Source organism: Gymnogyps californianus, chromosome 14 (assembly GCF_018139145.2).
Source record: "Gymnogyps californianus isolate 813 chromosome 14, ASM1813914v2, whole genome shotgun sequence".
Taxonomy (NCBI): domain Eukaryota; kingdom Metazoa; phylum Chordata; class Aves; order Accipitriformes; family Cathartidae; genus Gymnogyps; species Gymnogyps californianus.
In genome coordinates this window covers 9,639,443-9,656,975 of record NC_059484.1, presented here as the reverse complement: position 1 = coordinate 9,656,975, position 17,533 = coordinate 9,639,443, and positions in this window count along the sequence as shown.

Sequence of the window (17,533 nt, the reverse complement as noted above, 5' to 3'; positions counted from 1 at the left end):
CTTCCTGCTGCTACTCTAGCTGATAACAGACATCACATTCACACCGCCATCCGGGACCAAACGATGCTCTCCCTGTCCCTCTGCAGGCTCAGCTCCCAGGATCAGGCAGTTACCTCAGCTGGACCTGCTGCCCACCCCATGGTGGCAAGGAGATAACTCAAGGCAGACTTTGACCTGCTGGCTTGTCCTCCTGGGACTGTGCAATGAGCAAGATGACAAGTTTACTCTCACAATTTAAGTTGCATTTGTAGGTTTAGAGTATCCCAACTGCCTTCAGCCCTATCTTTTCACTGACAAAAGGGAAGTCCCAGGGCATTAGAATGATGCTATCTGCCTTGAATCACTTAGTAGAGTGGGTGTTGGTGTGTGAATCACAGAACTCATAATTGCAGCCCCCGCTTAACAGGCAGCAGTTTAAGTTTTTGTTTAGTTTTGCTTGCTGTCCTATTTTTCCTTTTTGCCTGGCCATTTGACAGTGGTTATTCATTAGAGCGGTTTTTATTTGGACATTTTGAGACCTGTTGCCTTTGGCTTTAGGGTGCCAATAATTTTTTAATGAATCCTCATGAATTTCCTCCAGATGGAAGTGAACAAAAGAGCTGGAGGAGAGGGTATGATTTTCAGTTTATGGGAGCACTTTACAAAACCTCAGATGGTTAAAAAGGTGACGGTGCTCTTTTAATAACAGGTTTGGTCAGGATTCAGCCAATTAATTTCAAAGAAAAATGAGCCATTTTGTTAAAGCAGCCACTTCTAAGCTTCCTTCTCTGTTCAGCTTCTCTTCAGCTTCACTATGCCTTACAGTTTCAGTGTCTAATTCAAAGAGTGTTAATGGGGGGAGCAGAAGAGCCCTCCAATTCCCATGCAGGCGTTGTGGGGGAACGGCTGTTGTTACTGCCATGCCACAGCCTGCCAGCTCCTCCTTCCCACGGGGCAGCTTTTGTGAACGTTTTTTGGAAATACATATAAGTAGACAAAGAGGTGCCTCAACAGAGGGCAGATGTGGGTGACCGCCGAGATCAAGAGCTCACCTGGGTGCTACTGGAAGGAAAGGGTGGCTCAGTCCTCTCTGGTGGCAGCCACCGCCCAAGCCATGACCCCGCTGGCAGATCACAACAGGTATCATTGCCATCTCTCCCTGGGCTGAAGAAGCATCGCCCGCCATCCACGGGGAGGTGGTTGCACTGGTGGGAGAACGTTCAGCTATGGGATAACCAAAGGGGAGACAAAATGCACTGAAAATATGCAGGAGGCTGTTCTCCGCCCAACTGGCAGCGCTCCCTGTCTGCACCCCACAGATGTGGGTATCAGCAGCCACGGCTGTGCCGTGAACAGGTACCATCTTCTGATGTAAGCAGTTCAGAGCTGCTGATGATTTCCAAGAGTTTTTCCAAGAGTTTTCCACCACAGTCCCCAGATCCCTTCCCTTTCTAATACCGTGCATGGCTATGGTGTTACCCTGCTGCCTTGCAATACATAGGGACCCAAGCCAACTGTTTTCTGTCTCGACTTCTTTGATTTCTTTGATTTCCTTTTTCTCTGCACAGTTCCTTCCCTCAGCATTTCAGACTTGGGGGGGGGGGGGGGAACCAAAAAACATGTTGCCTGATTAAAAGAGTAAAATAAATAAATAAAATAATCTTACTCGACATTATTAACTTGGCGCAGCTTGGGCAATTTCATTCTCCCACACAGATATCTCCCAGCCAGCCACTGTCAGTGCTGAGAATGAAGGTAGATTCGTTCAGAAAAACCCTCAGAAAACATGTTGGTTTATTTCTGAGGATTGAAATGGGCTCACTTTTTATACTGGCTTTCAAATTCTTTATCCGTATTTTTCCAAATGCCTTACCCCTCAAAATTAACCAACATGTTATGATACAAGAAGTCAAGTCTGAGTTTAGCTAGCACTTCCTGGTGTTTCTGTTCCTGAAAAAAGGTATCAGAAATGAAAAAGAAAATGCCTTTGGACAAATCATTAACATAAAAATGATTGGTGACTTGGAACTAGCGGTCTAATCATATATCTTTTGTGAAAAAAGAATATTTTGGTGACTTTTCTCCAATCTGAAATAGTTAAGAGCAGTATTGAGCTGGGAGGACAAAAAAATAACAAAAGTCTAAATGGCAACTGGCAGCTATTTGAAATAGAACTTTTCTAGTTCTCTAATCTCACAATCTGCAACGATACAAGTAAGCTTCATTAACTGGGGGGAAAAAAGAAATAAAACATACAGCTTCAAAGAGAAAGTTAATAGAGTAATCAAAGTGTGTGCCTCCATACTAGTTTCTGGGTTCATAAAATAAAAGAAATGACAAAAGGAGAACATTTACAAAAACTGCATTTTGCTGATTGTCGAGGGAGGTGTTAAAGACTCACTTTACGGAAACAAAAGGAGGTCTATCAATTTAGCACACTAAAAAGAAGCTTATAGAGGTGGTTTCTGTTGCCTGTAGTTAGATATTCTGCAACTTTTCCTTTCCTCTGCCTACCTTACTGCATAGATTCAGCGTAGTCCCACATATCAGGGCATTTCCCCGCGTCCCCCCCATCTTCACAGCTTTCGGCATGTTTTCTCCTAGCCCTCGGTGCTCTGGTTAGGATGCTGCCCTGCTTTTCCTGCAGGCGCTGCTCATGCAGGCTATATGTAGCATCCCATATACCAAAGTCCTTAGCAACGCCATCAGCAAAACCCGATGCTCTCCTTGCAAGTTCCTTTGCATGGGCAGTGTAGAAGATAAATGCATGTGAATGATAACGTCTTCGGTGCTAAAAGCCTCCAGAATGGTTGTCCACCTCCTCCTGGTCTTTCCCAGGAAGGTGGTGGTGTGTTGGCACACCAGGGTGGTCAGCCCGAGTGCCCGCAGCTTTGCAGCGGCTGGTCCGTGTTGCCTGGGGTTCTCTGGCTCCCGTGGTGGGCACTGGCTGCCTGCCACCGGGCAGTGGTTCCAGCCCAGGGATTCTGCCGGAGATCTGTCCATCATACGGTACTCCGCTCCATCCCCTTCTGCTGCCAGGACGCTGGGCAGGTACCCCAGCCTGTAGGCATGGCCCTGGGCAGAGCCCCTCTCCTGGCTGAGAAAGCCATGTCTCTCTGTGTTCATCAACATTTCACATGGTGCCTAGCCTGAAAAAGGTTTCTGAGCCAATACTGCTAACAAGAGCCCTGTTGTGAATCACCCACCACCTAGAGCTGAGACGTCAGCTATCAAATTAATTTAATTAGTTGTTACTGCAGGCTTTCAAGAGCCATTTGTGCACTGAACATGCCGCAGTGGCCGCATAACCATCTGGCTGAGCCTCAACCTGCAGCTCGTCTCCCCATGAGAAATGTAGGCAGAGTGAGAATGATGAACTCTCCATGCTGTGGCCTTGGCATTGTGCAGGATACCACAGAGGAAAAGTTGCTTGCAAAAAAGAAATGAAAATTAACCATGCCTGTCCTCTCCTGCCTTACTGGCAGTGGCATCTGGTGTCTCGATACGCAGCCAGTGAGGCTGGTAAGAAATTAGGCATGAGAAGGGAATGGAGAGAATAAGCACGGAAAATAGGGTCATGTGGTGGGGAGAAGGAGCCGGGAGCCTAGGTGACCTCCTAGAGGCAAGGGACCGAGCCTGCTCCCAGTTTTGGCTTGGTTTCCCTTGGTCTCTGATCCCTTGGTCACCCACTCTTGCCCTTTCCAGCGTGTTGCACACCCAGTGAGATGCCAGGGCTGGGAAACACCAGGGCATCTCGGGCAATGCATACCCAAGGAGCTGGGGGTGCCCAAAACTTCTCACCTGCACACAGCAGACAGTAAATAAGCAGGATATTGCATTTAGGAGGTCCTGCCTGAAGATAAAACTGCTGGTTAGTTTGCACTGTAATTTGCACCTTGTTTAGAGGCTGTCAGCAGACTGCTGGTCTGACCGCCCCGTTCCTGCTGCCCTCCCCTTGTTATACTTGTTGGTTAAATAAATGTCTATTTTTGTGCTCAGCTTCTGCTTGTTCACCACGTACTCGCAGGGAAATGAAGAGCTGTGTTTATACCAAATGGGTTTATTGAAGTATCAGAAAGCACAAATCAATGTACAAACGAAATTATATGGTACCCCAGGAATCAAAACTGACAAACACGGAGATTTGCTGTTAAATTAATAGCAAGCCAAAATAAAAGGCAATGCAGACCATAAAATTAGTCAGGTACAATATACTCCCTAAAATTTAGAGCTCACAGGCACACTGCTCGATTTCAGAACTAAATAATCAGCAGAGGGGTTTTAAAAATCAATATTGCAGGCCACACGGCAAAGCAAATTCCAGAAAGCACTGTATGCCTTTTGCAATGGAGGACTTTTACTCTTGCCTTCCCTTGTCCCCCATGAGCCTGGAACAGCATCAACATATGCACTGCCCATGGTGTGGGCTGCAGAAGGAGAGCACTGGTAGAACTTCTACAGCAAGTTCTTTCACTTTTCAAGTTGGTTTGGGCAGAGGCAACTTCAGCACTGCCTGCTCTGCCTCTTGGGCAGAGGCTGAGGACCTCCTCACGTCCTCCTCCACTGCTGGTGGGACAAAGAGTTGGTGCTTCCCCGGCTGGTTGTGGTATGGGGCTGAAAGTGTGCATCGCTGAAGAGCTGGGGAAATGCCATTTGTTTGGTAAATAAATTAATAGAAGAGATCAGGCTGGCAGAGAGGGCCCACGGCAAAACAGGAACAGAGCAGTCATACCCACCAAATGATTAACAGGCATCTTGGCTTCCCCAGGGCAGCGTAACCCAGCTCCAGTGCCGTAAAAATGATGTAATGCTGGAAATCACCCTCAAAGGCTGGAGGATAGCCCCCGGGCAGCCAGGCTGTGCCAGCACGGGACGCGCTCTGGAGATGCTCCCTTCGCCCTGCTCTGCAGTGAGGAGGGTGCCTGCTGAAAGCCAGGGCCATGGCATGCTGCTGACAGTCACCCTTGGACAGGACGTGCCCCCTGGGCACGGTGCAGCAGCGAGGCGCTGTGCTAAGTGTATTTTTCCACTAATAGAGCTGTCCTGGCATGGCACAAGCATCTGCCTGTGCTCCCTGTTCATCCTGAACGACAGGAACAAGATGCCCAAAGTGTGGCTTTCACAAAGGGCAGCACCTTGGGCTTTGCTTTCTGAGCTCATTTGACATTTTCACACATTTTGTAGGGCTTCTCCGACTTCTGCTGCTTGCTTTTCTGTCCTCTAATTAACTAACGAGACATATGATGAAGCCGTGACATGCACAAGAAATGACAGGGCCACCGAGTGCTTCAGTGTGGCATTCCCCTCAGGTGCCCTGCAAAGCAGCAGGTGTGGGGCAAGCTTTCAGAGATAACATGCTAATATACATTGCAATATGAGCACTTTTTAAAGTGAGAATAACGCATCCCCTGAAGGAGACTCAAGGCTCTTTAACCCCGGGGTGCTCCTGCCTCCCCGAGTGCCCAGCACTGCAAGACATCGACAGGAGGGGTCAGAGAAGATCACTGGCTTCTCTGGGAGTCTGCCTCTGTTCAAGGCAGTGTGACACATACTTTTCTAAAGCTGCCGCAGAGTTATCGTGAGTGCTCGTATCTTGAGAATGTGGGCTAAACTCTCCTGGAATGTTCCAGGCTTTGAGCTAATAAACCTATTATACGTAAATTAAGTTATAGGTATCTAATGTTAATCTCTTTGGTTTTCATTGCCTTTTGTTTATGAAACTAAATACAATGATGCATAATAATAATTAAAGATTGGCTGACGAGCAGGAAATCAATCCATGTCTCCTGGGCAGTCACTGAATATCAGTCATTTTTAAAAATCTGTTGTTTTTTATAAACATGCAATTATTGTCTTACTAAAACTGAATTAACAAATTCAGCTGATGTATGCCTGTATGTAAAGCAGCTCTGGCGGGTGGTGGCGATTTCTACAGGCTCCAGCTTGGGCTTTCCTCTGGAAGAAGTCCAGGGTGACCCAGCACAGCCCTGCTTCGGAGCAGCCGGTGCTCCTTGCCATGGTAACCCCTTTCCGCCTGGCCACGTGCAGGCTTTCCACCTGCCAGCCCCGGCTCATGTTTTTCTCAGGCAGCCTCTGAGTTTTAGATGCTGTCCCTCACAAACCCATCCTCTGGGCCAACCCACTGGGTGCAGACCCCAGCCTTCCCGTGAAAGCCTGCCTGCACCCTAAAAAAATGCAGAAAACGCAGAATAGCCTCTTCAGAGCGAAGCTTTCTGTATTGATCTTGTGGAAGAGAACAAATTAAGCTGACAGGGGGCTATCCCAGGAGCTGCCTGTCTGAATGTTTCATTTCACAATGAACCAAGTAAGCCAATGCCCCGGTATCGCTCGTGCTGCTCCCGCAGCCCCCCATCCGGCACAGCAGGGGAGAGGCAGCTCCAGGTGGAGGTGGCTAAGGCACGGACACCCCGGCACTGCTCTGGCAGCAGACGGACCAACTGAGGGGCTGTGGGAAATCTCCTCCCGCAGATTCGAACTACCCAGATTGGGTTTAAAATCTATTTCATCATTTCTTTGGCGGTCTCAAACTGCTGAGAGCTGATGAATCTGCGGGGGTGGGAAGTACAGTCATGGCCAGGCTTGTTCACAGATCACCGAGCAACGATAACGAGTTTGTGGCTACTCGTGGCACATTCCTGGAAGCTGCGATCGCAGCCCTACGAGCCTGGCATGGCCAATCTGTCACAGAACAAGAGCCAAGAAACTGGTGTACGGACTGTCCTTTGCCCTTCAAAACCATCCCCATCCACATCCCCATCAGCAATTCTCCCTCCGTATCCCATTCCTCCTCTGCTGCCGCCTCTGTACCCCAGCCCGACGTCCTCAGCCAGCTCTTCCCAGCACGCTGAGAAACACTCCCACCCATAAAGAGCAGCTGAAGGAGATGCTGGCTGCCTGCCCCGAGAGAGACCCGGGCTGGCTCCCGGCGCTGGGCTCCCACGCAGCCACAGTTGCATGCGCAGATGCACCTACTGTACCCAGACTTGCGTTGCTTCTTGGCTGTCTGAACGTGCCTGTGGCCAATGCGTCCCTCGTGTCAGCACTTATTTCTGTTCCTCTAAAAATGTGAAGCAGCTTTAGCCATCTTTGTAAGTACAAAGTGGGCATTTGTACCCAGGTGTCCCTTTTGTCGCTTCCCCTGGTGCGTTTTCATCTGCCCTTGTAAATGGCTTCCCGTGTTGTACCTTGTCTTGCATGAGATTGTAAAAGCTCCAGGACAGGGGCTGAGTTTTGCAGTACAAACACATCATCTTGCCTACCTAAAGGTAGCCAGAAAAGGGTCGTGTTTATTAACCAGTGGAACTGAACATTAAACATATTTCTTAATATGTGGGAGCAGTATCAAAACCGGGGAGTGCGATGCCAATCTGAACTGCAAAATTCAGGCAGTTTTGGAAAGAAGTTCTCTCTCCTCTCCTCAAAAAGCTCCCTTGGCACATATATGATACAACTCTTGCCGAGGTGCACTCTATACATAAGAAAATAAAAGGGTCTGGCAACCTGGACTTGAGGTAACAGATTAAAGAAACTCAATCTATTTTCTTTGAACAAGAGAAGACAGATGGGTAACTTGATTACAGACTATAAATGCCAGCTTGGAAAAAGCTTTGTGATGATAAGGTCTTCAACTGAGTAGCAAAGACACAGGCAGATCCAGAGCCTGGAAATTGAAATTAGACAAATTCGGAAGAGGAAGCAGGATAAGAAATAGCAGAACAGCATGCACAGGGATGGAGTGATTCACTAGTACTTGCAGGCTTTGAAAATCAGGAGCGGATGTCTTTCTAAAAGGCTAAACCAGGAGATTTAGGGCCAAGAGGGGAACATGTGTTAGTGTCCTGGGAAGCCCAGAATGATAACTTTGAGAATTAAGGTTGATTAAAAACTTGAATAATGAGGAAAGATTTGGGATTTTTAAAGGTACGATAAGGGAAACAGCTGAGGCTGTAATCCAGAGGTTGTTGGAGCACCACCTGCTTTCAAGGCCTTTGAAAACTCCACCCTGCAGCAGGGAAACACTGTGGATCAGTCACAGTGTGATGCACAGTCTGCACATACCATGTCCGCAGCAGACTGGAGCCTGCCAGCCTGAAGGACATCTCCTGAAGCAGCTGTACCTTGTTTCGGGCTGCAGTTCAGTCCCTGCCGCTTTCACATCCATGACAAAACCCATCTCTATCGATATTAGCACACAAATATGCATCAATTACAGCATGCATCCCAGCACACATCACAGTCCATCGAGGCTGGCCCTTGGTTGCTCACAGGGTGAGGCTATGAGCTGCTTAACACCTCGAAGGTGCACCCGGTGCGAGGCTGGGCAGGGACGCAGAGCCCCTCCAACCAGCCTCCTGCCATCAGGAACTGCCAGCCGCTCTCCAGGGGCGAGGACACAAGTGTCTGGGCTCAGTGGGAGCAGAGGAGCTCCCTGAGCCTCGCTGGACAAGCCTTTTGAGGTCCAGAAGGGTAATTTAAGTGTTTACACAATCTCCGTGTCAGCATCTGATAATGATTGTCATTTACTGCAGTCTAATTGTATGAGAAGCAATGCGTAAACAGTTACCCCGGACATGTCTTGACTCGAGGTGTCCCTTAGCTGAGTAAATCCAGCTTAATTAATGCTTCTTAAAAGAGAAAGGGACAAGGCTGGCTGCGTGCTACATCCCCAAGTGTGTTGAATGTTGGCTCATCTCCGCATCTACAGGCCACTGTGGACTGAGATCAGCTGACTTATGTCACTACAAGAAGCTCAAGGTGATGAGGTGGTCACCTACAGCTCTGTCCCGTCATTCACCATGCTGCCTCTCCTAGGCAGACACCAACACCCAGACACAGGGTAACACGGAGGGCAGCTACCTGCAGCCTTCTGGAAGTGACTTGTGCTGCATCTTTCCCCCACTGAAGCACCACTGGAGAGCTGACCAAGGGATACCCCATCCTAAAGGAGAGCTGCAAATCATCTCCCCACTAAGAATGTTCCATTTTGCTTGCACTTGATTTCAGGCCAGCACCTCTCTCCACGTACCATCCCTTCCTCCTCTTCTGCTGCTTGTGAGCAAGGTGGGACAGAGCAGGAACATTATCTGCTCGGAAGACCAGTGCAAATGGGCTACCAGCAAGCTGAGCAGCTCAGTGTATGCGTCCTGGGCAGCTCCCCACGATGACAGGTACAGATGGGCTTTGCTCCCGGGCCTGGAGAAGACATGTCCAGGAAGAGTTGTGGTGGCAGGTGGACGAGCGCCAGAGCAATGCTTCAAATCCCCACAGCTGCCAGGAGTGGAGAGTGACTCCAGTTCCCCTTCTCTGCTGCCTTCATCTTCTTCCTCTCACACGGATGCTGGACAGCACTACTCTGCATATCAGCCCAGCTGTGAGCTTTTTGGAAAGTGACACCCAAAACAAGGCAGGGAAGCCAGATGTAGGGAGAAGAGCCGGGCTGCCAGGGGATGGAGGGGACCTCCAGGAAAGCCTGGTGCCTGGGGAGGGGAGGAAAGGCACTGTTTACAATAGCAGCTGGCCCAGTGACTTGCCTTTGTCCTGATCATGGCTCATGTTTATTTTTTGCATCAACCAAGGCCTCTTACCCTTGTTTGAAGGCAAGGGAAAGGAAAGGGCTCGTTTCCCTCAATCACACAGGAATGGCGGTTGTGGTTTGGCAGGGGATGGGTTCAGGATGCCTGTGAGAGTGGAGTTGTGTCTGTGAGGCTGCTTGAGGCAATGCCCTTTAGCCTGGAGAGCAGGAAATATTAATGACCTGTTAATTATTCCTGAGCTTCTCTCTCCCCCACATACACCTCCTGCACATATGCACTCACACAGCTCTGGGCGAGGGGGTGTTGGCAACATCTCAGCCATCCAAAGAGGTGCAGTTCTCTTTGCTATTTTCTCTCTTCCCTGTGGTCCAAACCTCCCAGACCTGCTTCCCATCATTTCCCACATATTCACCTGCCGTCTGAGCATCTTCATCTCCTTGTCCTTTGCAGAGAAGCTATGAATGCTTCCCCTTCCGTGCAGTTCAGGCAGTGCAATTCCCTTGGAGAAACACAATGTCCAGGGAATGGGTATTTACACATTGTCCTTTGCTTTGGACACTTGTTCCAGAATGCAGAGGCTGGTGAGGGGTCAGAGCAGTGCTGCCCAAGCCAGGCAGTGCTTCACCCTGCTCTCAGCTGCTGGTACCCAGCCCTGCAAGCTCTGAGCCTCCTGTAGTCCTGGGAAAAGCCAGGTACTGGCCACTTCAGATTGCCAAATCAAGCAAATCCAGGCCCCCACAGTAGCACACGTGGCAGATATGTGACTGGGGAATAGGAAACAGCACCTGCAGCTTCCTCGGTGCCTTGCCCTGGATCAAGCGCTGAAGCTTGCCAAAGGTGCGCTAGCAGCTACCCCACGGTTCATTAGGATGCTGAAGCAATAAAGGCAATACCTGGGACTGTAGAGACTGGTAGGGGCTGATACTTCCAGGCAGTGTTGGAGGACCTGGAGCGAGAGGTGAGGAGGAAAACATGGGTTTGTGCCACGCGCTGGGCCAGCACAAGCTTGCTGTGGCAAGCACCAGGCACAGGCAGAGAGACCCTCTTAGCCTGGCACCCACAGCCAAGGAAACAGCTTCTGCCTCTCAGCAGGGCTTAGCGAGTGGGTCCAGAGCCACGTGCATGTAGCCATGTCATCATGAGAGCAGAGCTGGCTAAAAGTATGGAGTGCCCACAGCCATCCCATGCTGCTTCCCTGCTTCTTAGGCTGAAGCACTAACAGGGTTCAGAGACAAGCTGGCTCCTGCAGGCACAGGCAGAGCCAAGAAATCCAGCAAGGCAAACAGAAAACAAACAAACAGCACCCAGAAAACAACGTGCACAGCAGCACACCAGCTTCCAGGTCCCAAGGCTTTCGACACGAGAAGGGAAATGTTTAGCAATTGGGCATTCTTCAGAACACAATGGGGAGACAGCCGAACTGCAGCAAGGCTGGCTGGGAGAGCGTCGTGAAGCCAGAGCAGCAGCGTTACAAGCAGAAACGGGCAAAGGCTGCATGTGCGTAAGCTGCTAGCAGCTCTGGAAGATCCCTCGACATCCCACCTGCAGAAGTGACAGGTAAGCATGGGAAAGGCTTTGTGTCTGCTAGAAGTCAGCATCGGTGAGCAGCATCTTATCAACAGTTGTGATCCAGGAAAACAACATCCAGTTGTGAGCCTGGAAAACACCAGATTTGTTTATGGCCGAAGTTCACAAAGCACCTGACCTGTAAGATAATCCAGCCTTCAGAGCTGTGTTTTTTCACCACAGAATGGGAAGAGGGAGCTTGATTGAGAAAGGGCACCCAGGGGCAGGCTTGCTGGGCGACTGAAACAGGCTCAGCAATATTCCACAGTCCAGCAGAGGAAATGAGAGAAAAAAGCAAAAGACATCCAAGAGAATATGCAGAGATAAAAAGCAGAAGAGAAAGATAACTGCAAAGAACGGTCTGTGGGTGGTGCTGAGAAAAACATGACAATGGAAAATGATGTGCATATGGTTCCTGTACAGTCACCACGGCAAGAGAAATTGTTATCCTAAAGCTTGCAGAGCAGAAGAGCAAGGGAAAGAGCCACCCTGTTAAAGCCAGGACTGAAGGCTTCTGTTATGCCCACGGTGACACTGCAGGTAGTGCAAATTTGCAGACAAATGAGTGCCCAGACTAACTCAGTCAAAGCAAGGCAGCTGCGTGCAGATCAACCTCAAACTCAGTGTCAAAATGGCACCAGGACATCAGGGGATTTGTGAGTGAGTAGAAACCTCTTCAGCACTCTGGAAGTGGAGATGGCACAGCCCAAGCAGGCAAAGTCACGCTGCAGTGTCTATGCTGGCACAACCACAGCAGGAGCTGCAGGGTGGAAATTCCCACAACGCCATGGGAAGCAATGCAGTCAGAGACTTTGGTTAGTGTAGGCAATACCACCAGCTCACAAAGCCAGTGCCACCAAACCTCAGAGAAAGTCTTTGTGTATTACAGGCAGAAGAAAAACACAAGGAAGTCCCAAATGCAAGTGACATGCCGTGACATGCCTCTACTAACACAGAGTAGAGTACGCAAGATGGATTTCCAGGAGGAGGAGTCTTACAGAAACGGTACCAATAAAAAGAAAGGAATGATTCATGCAGTACAGGATCTGCCCAGGGAAGATGTACTGCACTGGAAGTAAAAATAAGGGAGGGAATGAAGTAAATTGGATGAGAAGCCCCTCCACCAACAATGCAGAGCCCATCACTCATTCTCAGTCCTTCATGTGACATTTTCCTTCTCCATCAGCCAGATGTAGACAGTCACAAACCAGAGTTAAAATGCAAGTGGAAGAACAGGACTGCCAGCAGCATGCGAGGCTGGCAGGACAACGTCACAGCAGATGACATTCTGGGGTAAGGTACTGAAACGCCACCCATCACAGCCCTGGCTTAGGTCTTCGAGGAGAGGCAGGCAGCAGCTTGGACAAAAGCAAGATGAAATTTTCAGCGACTGTGGCACCATCGAAGGGACACCTGCTGACTTCCAAAGGCAACAGCCTTCCTGCCAAAAAGCAAATGCAAATCACCAGATGTCCTTTCAGAGATTATTAGGATTTGTAAAGTATCTAATAGATACTCTTGCCTAAGTGTCTCTTTATCCATTGTATTCTTCCGCATGAAAATAAAACAGATAAGCAAGATCAAGAGATTTCCAATCTGAGATGAATACTGAGAGCATAGGGGACATGGCATCAAAAAAGTAGTTATGTGCCAGTTTTCAAGGCAGGTTTGGAAAGAATCTGAGAACAAACCATACTGCTAGTGCTCATGTCTACTAGTTTATCAAGACAGCATCAAGGAGATTTAAGAAGAAAATATGTCAATCCCAGACAAAGGTATTTTAAGGAGGAGTTCAGCAGGACACAGAAAGAAAGGACTGACAGAAGCCAGAACAGACTCACAAACCCTGCTCTGCAGAAGAAGCCAGGTAAAAAGCAAGCCCTGTCATCCCCAAAGACTGGAGCTTCTGGAGTATCAAATACGTTCCAAAATAGACATAAGATGATGCAGACAGAGAGGACAGAGAGATGACTCAGAAGGTGATGACACTCCTGCTGAGTTTGGCTGCCCAGGGATACACAGCATCCCTGCAGGTGCCTTGCACCTCAGCGGTGCTCCAGTGTGGTCTGCCCCGAGTGTAGCCATCACCAGAACATGCAGTTTATTCTTCTGTCAGATGAAGAGATGGACAAGATGGGAAAGCCCAGCTGATGGGTTAGGGAAGTCCGGGAGAGACTTCAGAAGAACACAAGCCTGACACACCAGAGTCATATAGGAACTTCTGCAAATCCTTCCCAGATTACTCGAGCAAGGGTTTTTTTAATCCTGTTAATATTGCACTAATACTTTGGGATCAAGCATGGCTTAAATCTTGGCCAGCGGTAAGAAAAAGTCATGCTGCAATTCAAAAACCAGCTGCAAGGAACTGAAGGTGTCCCAGACAGAATTAAACCTTAGAGTCAGGACATAAATGCTGCAGCTGTTGCTCCCTGCACACCGATGTATGTTTATGCATTCTTGTGTGGCCCCAACGCCACTGTCAGAGCAGGTGCAAAAGAAAGAAAAAAAACCAAAACAAAATAGCAAAATAAAACAACCACCCCATAACCAGCGCACAAAGAGAATTTGGTTATGTGAGAATTTATTCTTTCTCAAAAACAGTCTGGTGCTCAGGGGCTCATTTCTTTGTATTCATCCCAATTCCTGGACTGTATCCCAACAGCCTTCATGGCAGCCAAATACAATCTTTTTTTTTTTTCCCCTCTCCTGTAATGTGACAGGAATTGTTGGTACTTGTGCTGTTTCCTACACTTGTCTCCAGTGCTGCGGTGAGGGGAGCCTCTTGCTGCCAGGTTTCCTGCCTGTGTTTCCCTCTCAGAGGAGCCGTAGCTGTTGGGACAGCATGCAGGAGCTGCGGAGCTATAAGCAGCTTAGCTGGGACCCTTAGTGCACCCTGGCACCATCGTGTTTGTCTGCAGAGCTGGGACAAGACAGGAACATGGAGCTCTTTGCCCATCAACTGGTACCCAGGAGAGCCAGTTGCCCTTCCATGTGTCCCTGTCACTAGCACACATGGTTTCTACCAGATGTACGCTTGGAAGGGATAATGTTTTCTGCACCGTGTTTACCAGTTCACTCTCTCTGCCCTCTCCAGTCCCAAAGAGATGTTTTCCCTGGCAAAGCCCAGCGCAGCATCCAGCGCTGGTCTCTCATCAGTCCTGCTGAATGCAAAGTGCCCATGAGAGCAGAAAGTGACTCTGGAGATCACTTCGGCTAAGGCCTGGGGATATCTGGGTGCCCTGTGGCCAGTGACAGGAGAGATGACAGCTCCAGGGCTGACCCATGCCTGATGCCATCTCAGCACAAGAAGTATTTAATCTCAGCTGGGAATATTTTTTACATCTGGCCTCACTATTCCCTGTCCACAGTCATTGGCCACCTCCCAGCTGCCCTGTCCTTCCTCTCTTTTCGGTTTTGCTTCTCCCCTCCCCCAGGGACATGGCAAGCTCTCAGGGCAGGGACACCAGCCGTGCAGACATAGCCCCCCCATCTCAGCACACTCAGACAGGCTGCAGTGCGCTGCTGTCCACCTTACCATAGTGCAGGGAAGGGAAGGTTTATTTAAGCACATGCAGTTACAGTTAGCGACTCTTGGCTGTTGCTCAGCCTCCCAGCATCAACCTCCGATACGCCTTCTGGCATACATATTTATGATCCCAATTATCACTGAACAAAAACACAGGTTGCTGTGAAAATAAATGATTTTTAATCTAAATTGCCCAGCTTACATACTTCACCCACCTCTGCTTAGCAGAACAGCTGGTGTTTACCAACTTCTCATTACTGTTCCAAGCAACACAAGAAGATGCTGGCTGGAGAGGACCAGCCACCTCTGAAATAAGATGAGCTCAGGTTTACCTCTGCCTCAGACTCTCTGCTCCTCCACATCACTGATGAGCCTCCAGCAGAGGCAGGCTGTGCTGGAGGCCAGCCTCTGCCAAAGTCCAAGGTTGACAGAGATGGATAAATGATGTGATATCCATGGACGCCATCTCCAGCTACAAAACCTGGGCACTGAGCTCCAGAACAGCTTTGCACAGCCACAGTGTGCTTTTAGCAGGGGTGGTGCAGCAGCATCAGCTATGCTTGATTACTCTGGTTAAGGGAGGCCCCGTGCAGGTCCTTGGGATGGGAGAGGTGGCTACCACCCACACCCTGGATCTGCACAGCACACCACCAAAATTCAGACTTCCCTCCCAAGCAGCATGCGCTTTCCCTGCCCAGCTGCCAGTCTTTGACAGTACTCAGAGAGGGTTTCTATCCCTCATTTAACCCATGGGAACTGAGGCATGGAGTGGAAAAAGGCTGGGCTCGAGCTGGATGGTACAGACGGGAATAGGGAGGTCTCTCTATCCAGCCCAGCTTCCATCCAGCACAGGCCCAGTGAAGATTTGCAGCACTGTACAGTGAAGGAATGATGAAAGATGCCTGCTGATAATAATTATTATTGTTGGGTGTTGTATTTCTGCATGAAAGAGTAGTTTCCGTGTAAACCCAAATAAATCTAGCTATCTCTACACTTCTGTCCATATCTGCATTTACAGTTATCAGCACTTCCTTTTTCCTAACATCTCATGAGGCTCACACCAGAGCTAAGATGATCCAAGAATTATTCTTGTCATGGTATTTCCACTGTCCAAGAATGAGCATATGTTAAAGAAATCCAGTCCCTCTTTATTCCAGGCCTTAAATGGCCCCCTGAGGCATTAAACAAAAATGGGGTCAGAGTGCAAGCGTTGGCTCTTAGGTGGGCTTACGTCAGGACTGGTAGCGCTGGTGCCCAGAGGTCGCACTGGTGAAAGACCTGAGTGAGACGGGTTGGCACCAGGTCCAGACACTGGCACGCAGAAGCACCGAAGCCAAAGCAAGGAGGTTCCTAGAGCACCCTTCACCCTTGGGAAGTGCTGGAAAGGAAGGTGCTGCTTTTAGCAGCTGTGTGAAGGCATGTGCTGCTGCACGTGGTCCCCACTAGCCCTATTTCCAGCTCGGCTGGCTGAGGACCGAAGGAAGGAAAACTCCTGGGACTGGGCATGGAGCAGACAGTCACATGTGGCTCAGAAATAAGTCACAAGCCACAGCAAGATAACGACACCTGGCGTAAGAGGAGACTTGATCCATCCTTTCCCTTTCCCCTATTTCTTCCTCCGTCTGTTTGGGCTGATATTATTGCTGGTGAAGCTGGGCTCGACACTGGTGGCCAATGTCTACCGTAGGATGAATACCTCCTGTGTTTCTACAGTCCGGCTCTTCCAACCTTCTCTTGGAGCAAGACCACAGCTCTGGCCAGGCTCTGCACCCTGCAGCACCTTGGGTGCGTACCCCTTACGTGGTCCCTGTGCTCCCTCCCTACATACAAACACGGGTGCTCCCTGCTGTGTCTAAAAGACAGACAGCTCCCAGTCGCCATGCCCCGGGAATGATGGACAATATCCCCCCGACCCAGGAACGGGTGGAGAACAATAACCCCCAGCCTGGCTGCCCCAGGACCTGAGCCATCACCTGGTGACCTCCTCTGGCACAAAGTCTCCAAAGCATCTGTTTCTCTGCCCACAAAACTGCACTGGTGGCTGGAGGGATGCGGTATCCTCACCCTCCCTTGGGAACAGGCCCAGGAGCTGGTATGCACGACTGACCGCTCTAAGTTTCACTTTATTTCCAAGTATCATTATGGAGCTTAATTAGCCCTGGCCGCCCTGGCCATCCTGACCTCTCTTCCCACTAGGAAAACATCCCAGCTTTGTCACAGCGTGTGGGAGCAGGCGGGTGGATGAGGGAGAGGGGAAATGTTTATGGGATGTTCCCAAGGAGCAAGTCTCTTTTTTTTTTTCCCCAGGCACCCCAAATTTTTTTGCTGTGATTTAAAGAGGACACATTTGGTTAAAAACCATGGGCCAGATCCACAGTCCCTGCAAATCAGAACATCTCTGTTTGACTTCATGGAGCTTAGCTGATTTAGACCAGCTGAGACACTGACCCTCTATGTTTAAACAAAGCCTATTTTTTTCTCACTGGTGCTAGGCAGAACGGCCTCGGGTTTGGCTCTGGAAGGGATATTTTAGCAAGGATGCTCTCTGCATGATTCATCCTCCACTGGGCTTAACTTTGACAAGAACCGCAACAGCCACTGGCCACCGGTGTGGGTCTGGGGGCTCTGCCACAGATAGAGGCACAGCTAGCCACATCCCGGCCCCCAAGTGTAGAGTCTGGCCAGCAGCGCAGCACCAGCCGCTACAATCACTGGGAACAAAAGCCCTGCTGGGGTGCCTGGGCAGCAGCTTCGTGGTGGCCTTCGGCCTCATCTCAGGGACCCAAAGGGCACTGCTGAGGACCAGACAGTCTGGGTGCAGCAGCTGCTGCAGGCAAGCTACCATGGGGCTGGGCAGCGTCCCTAAGCAAGGTGCTGGGGATGGCAGGAGAGATGGGTGGAGATCTTG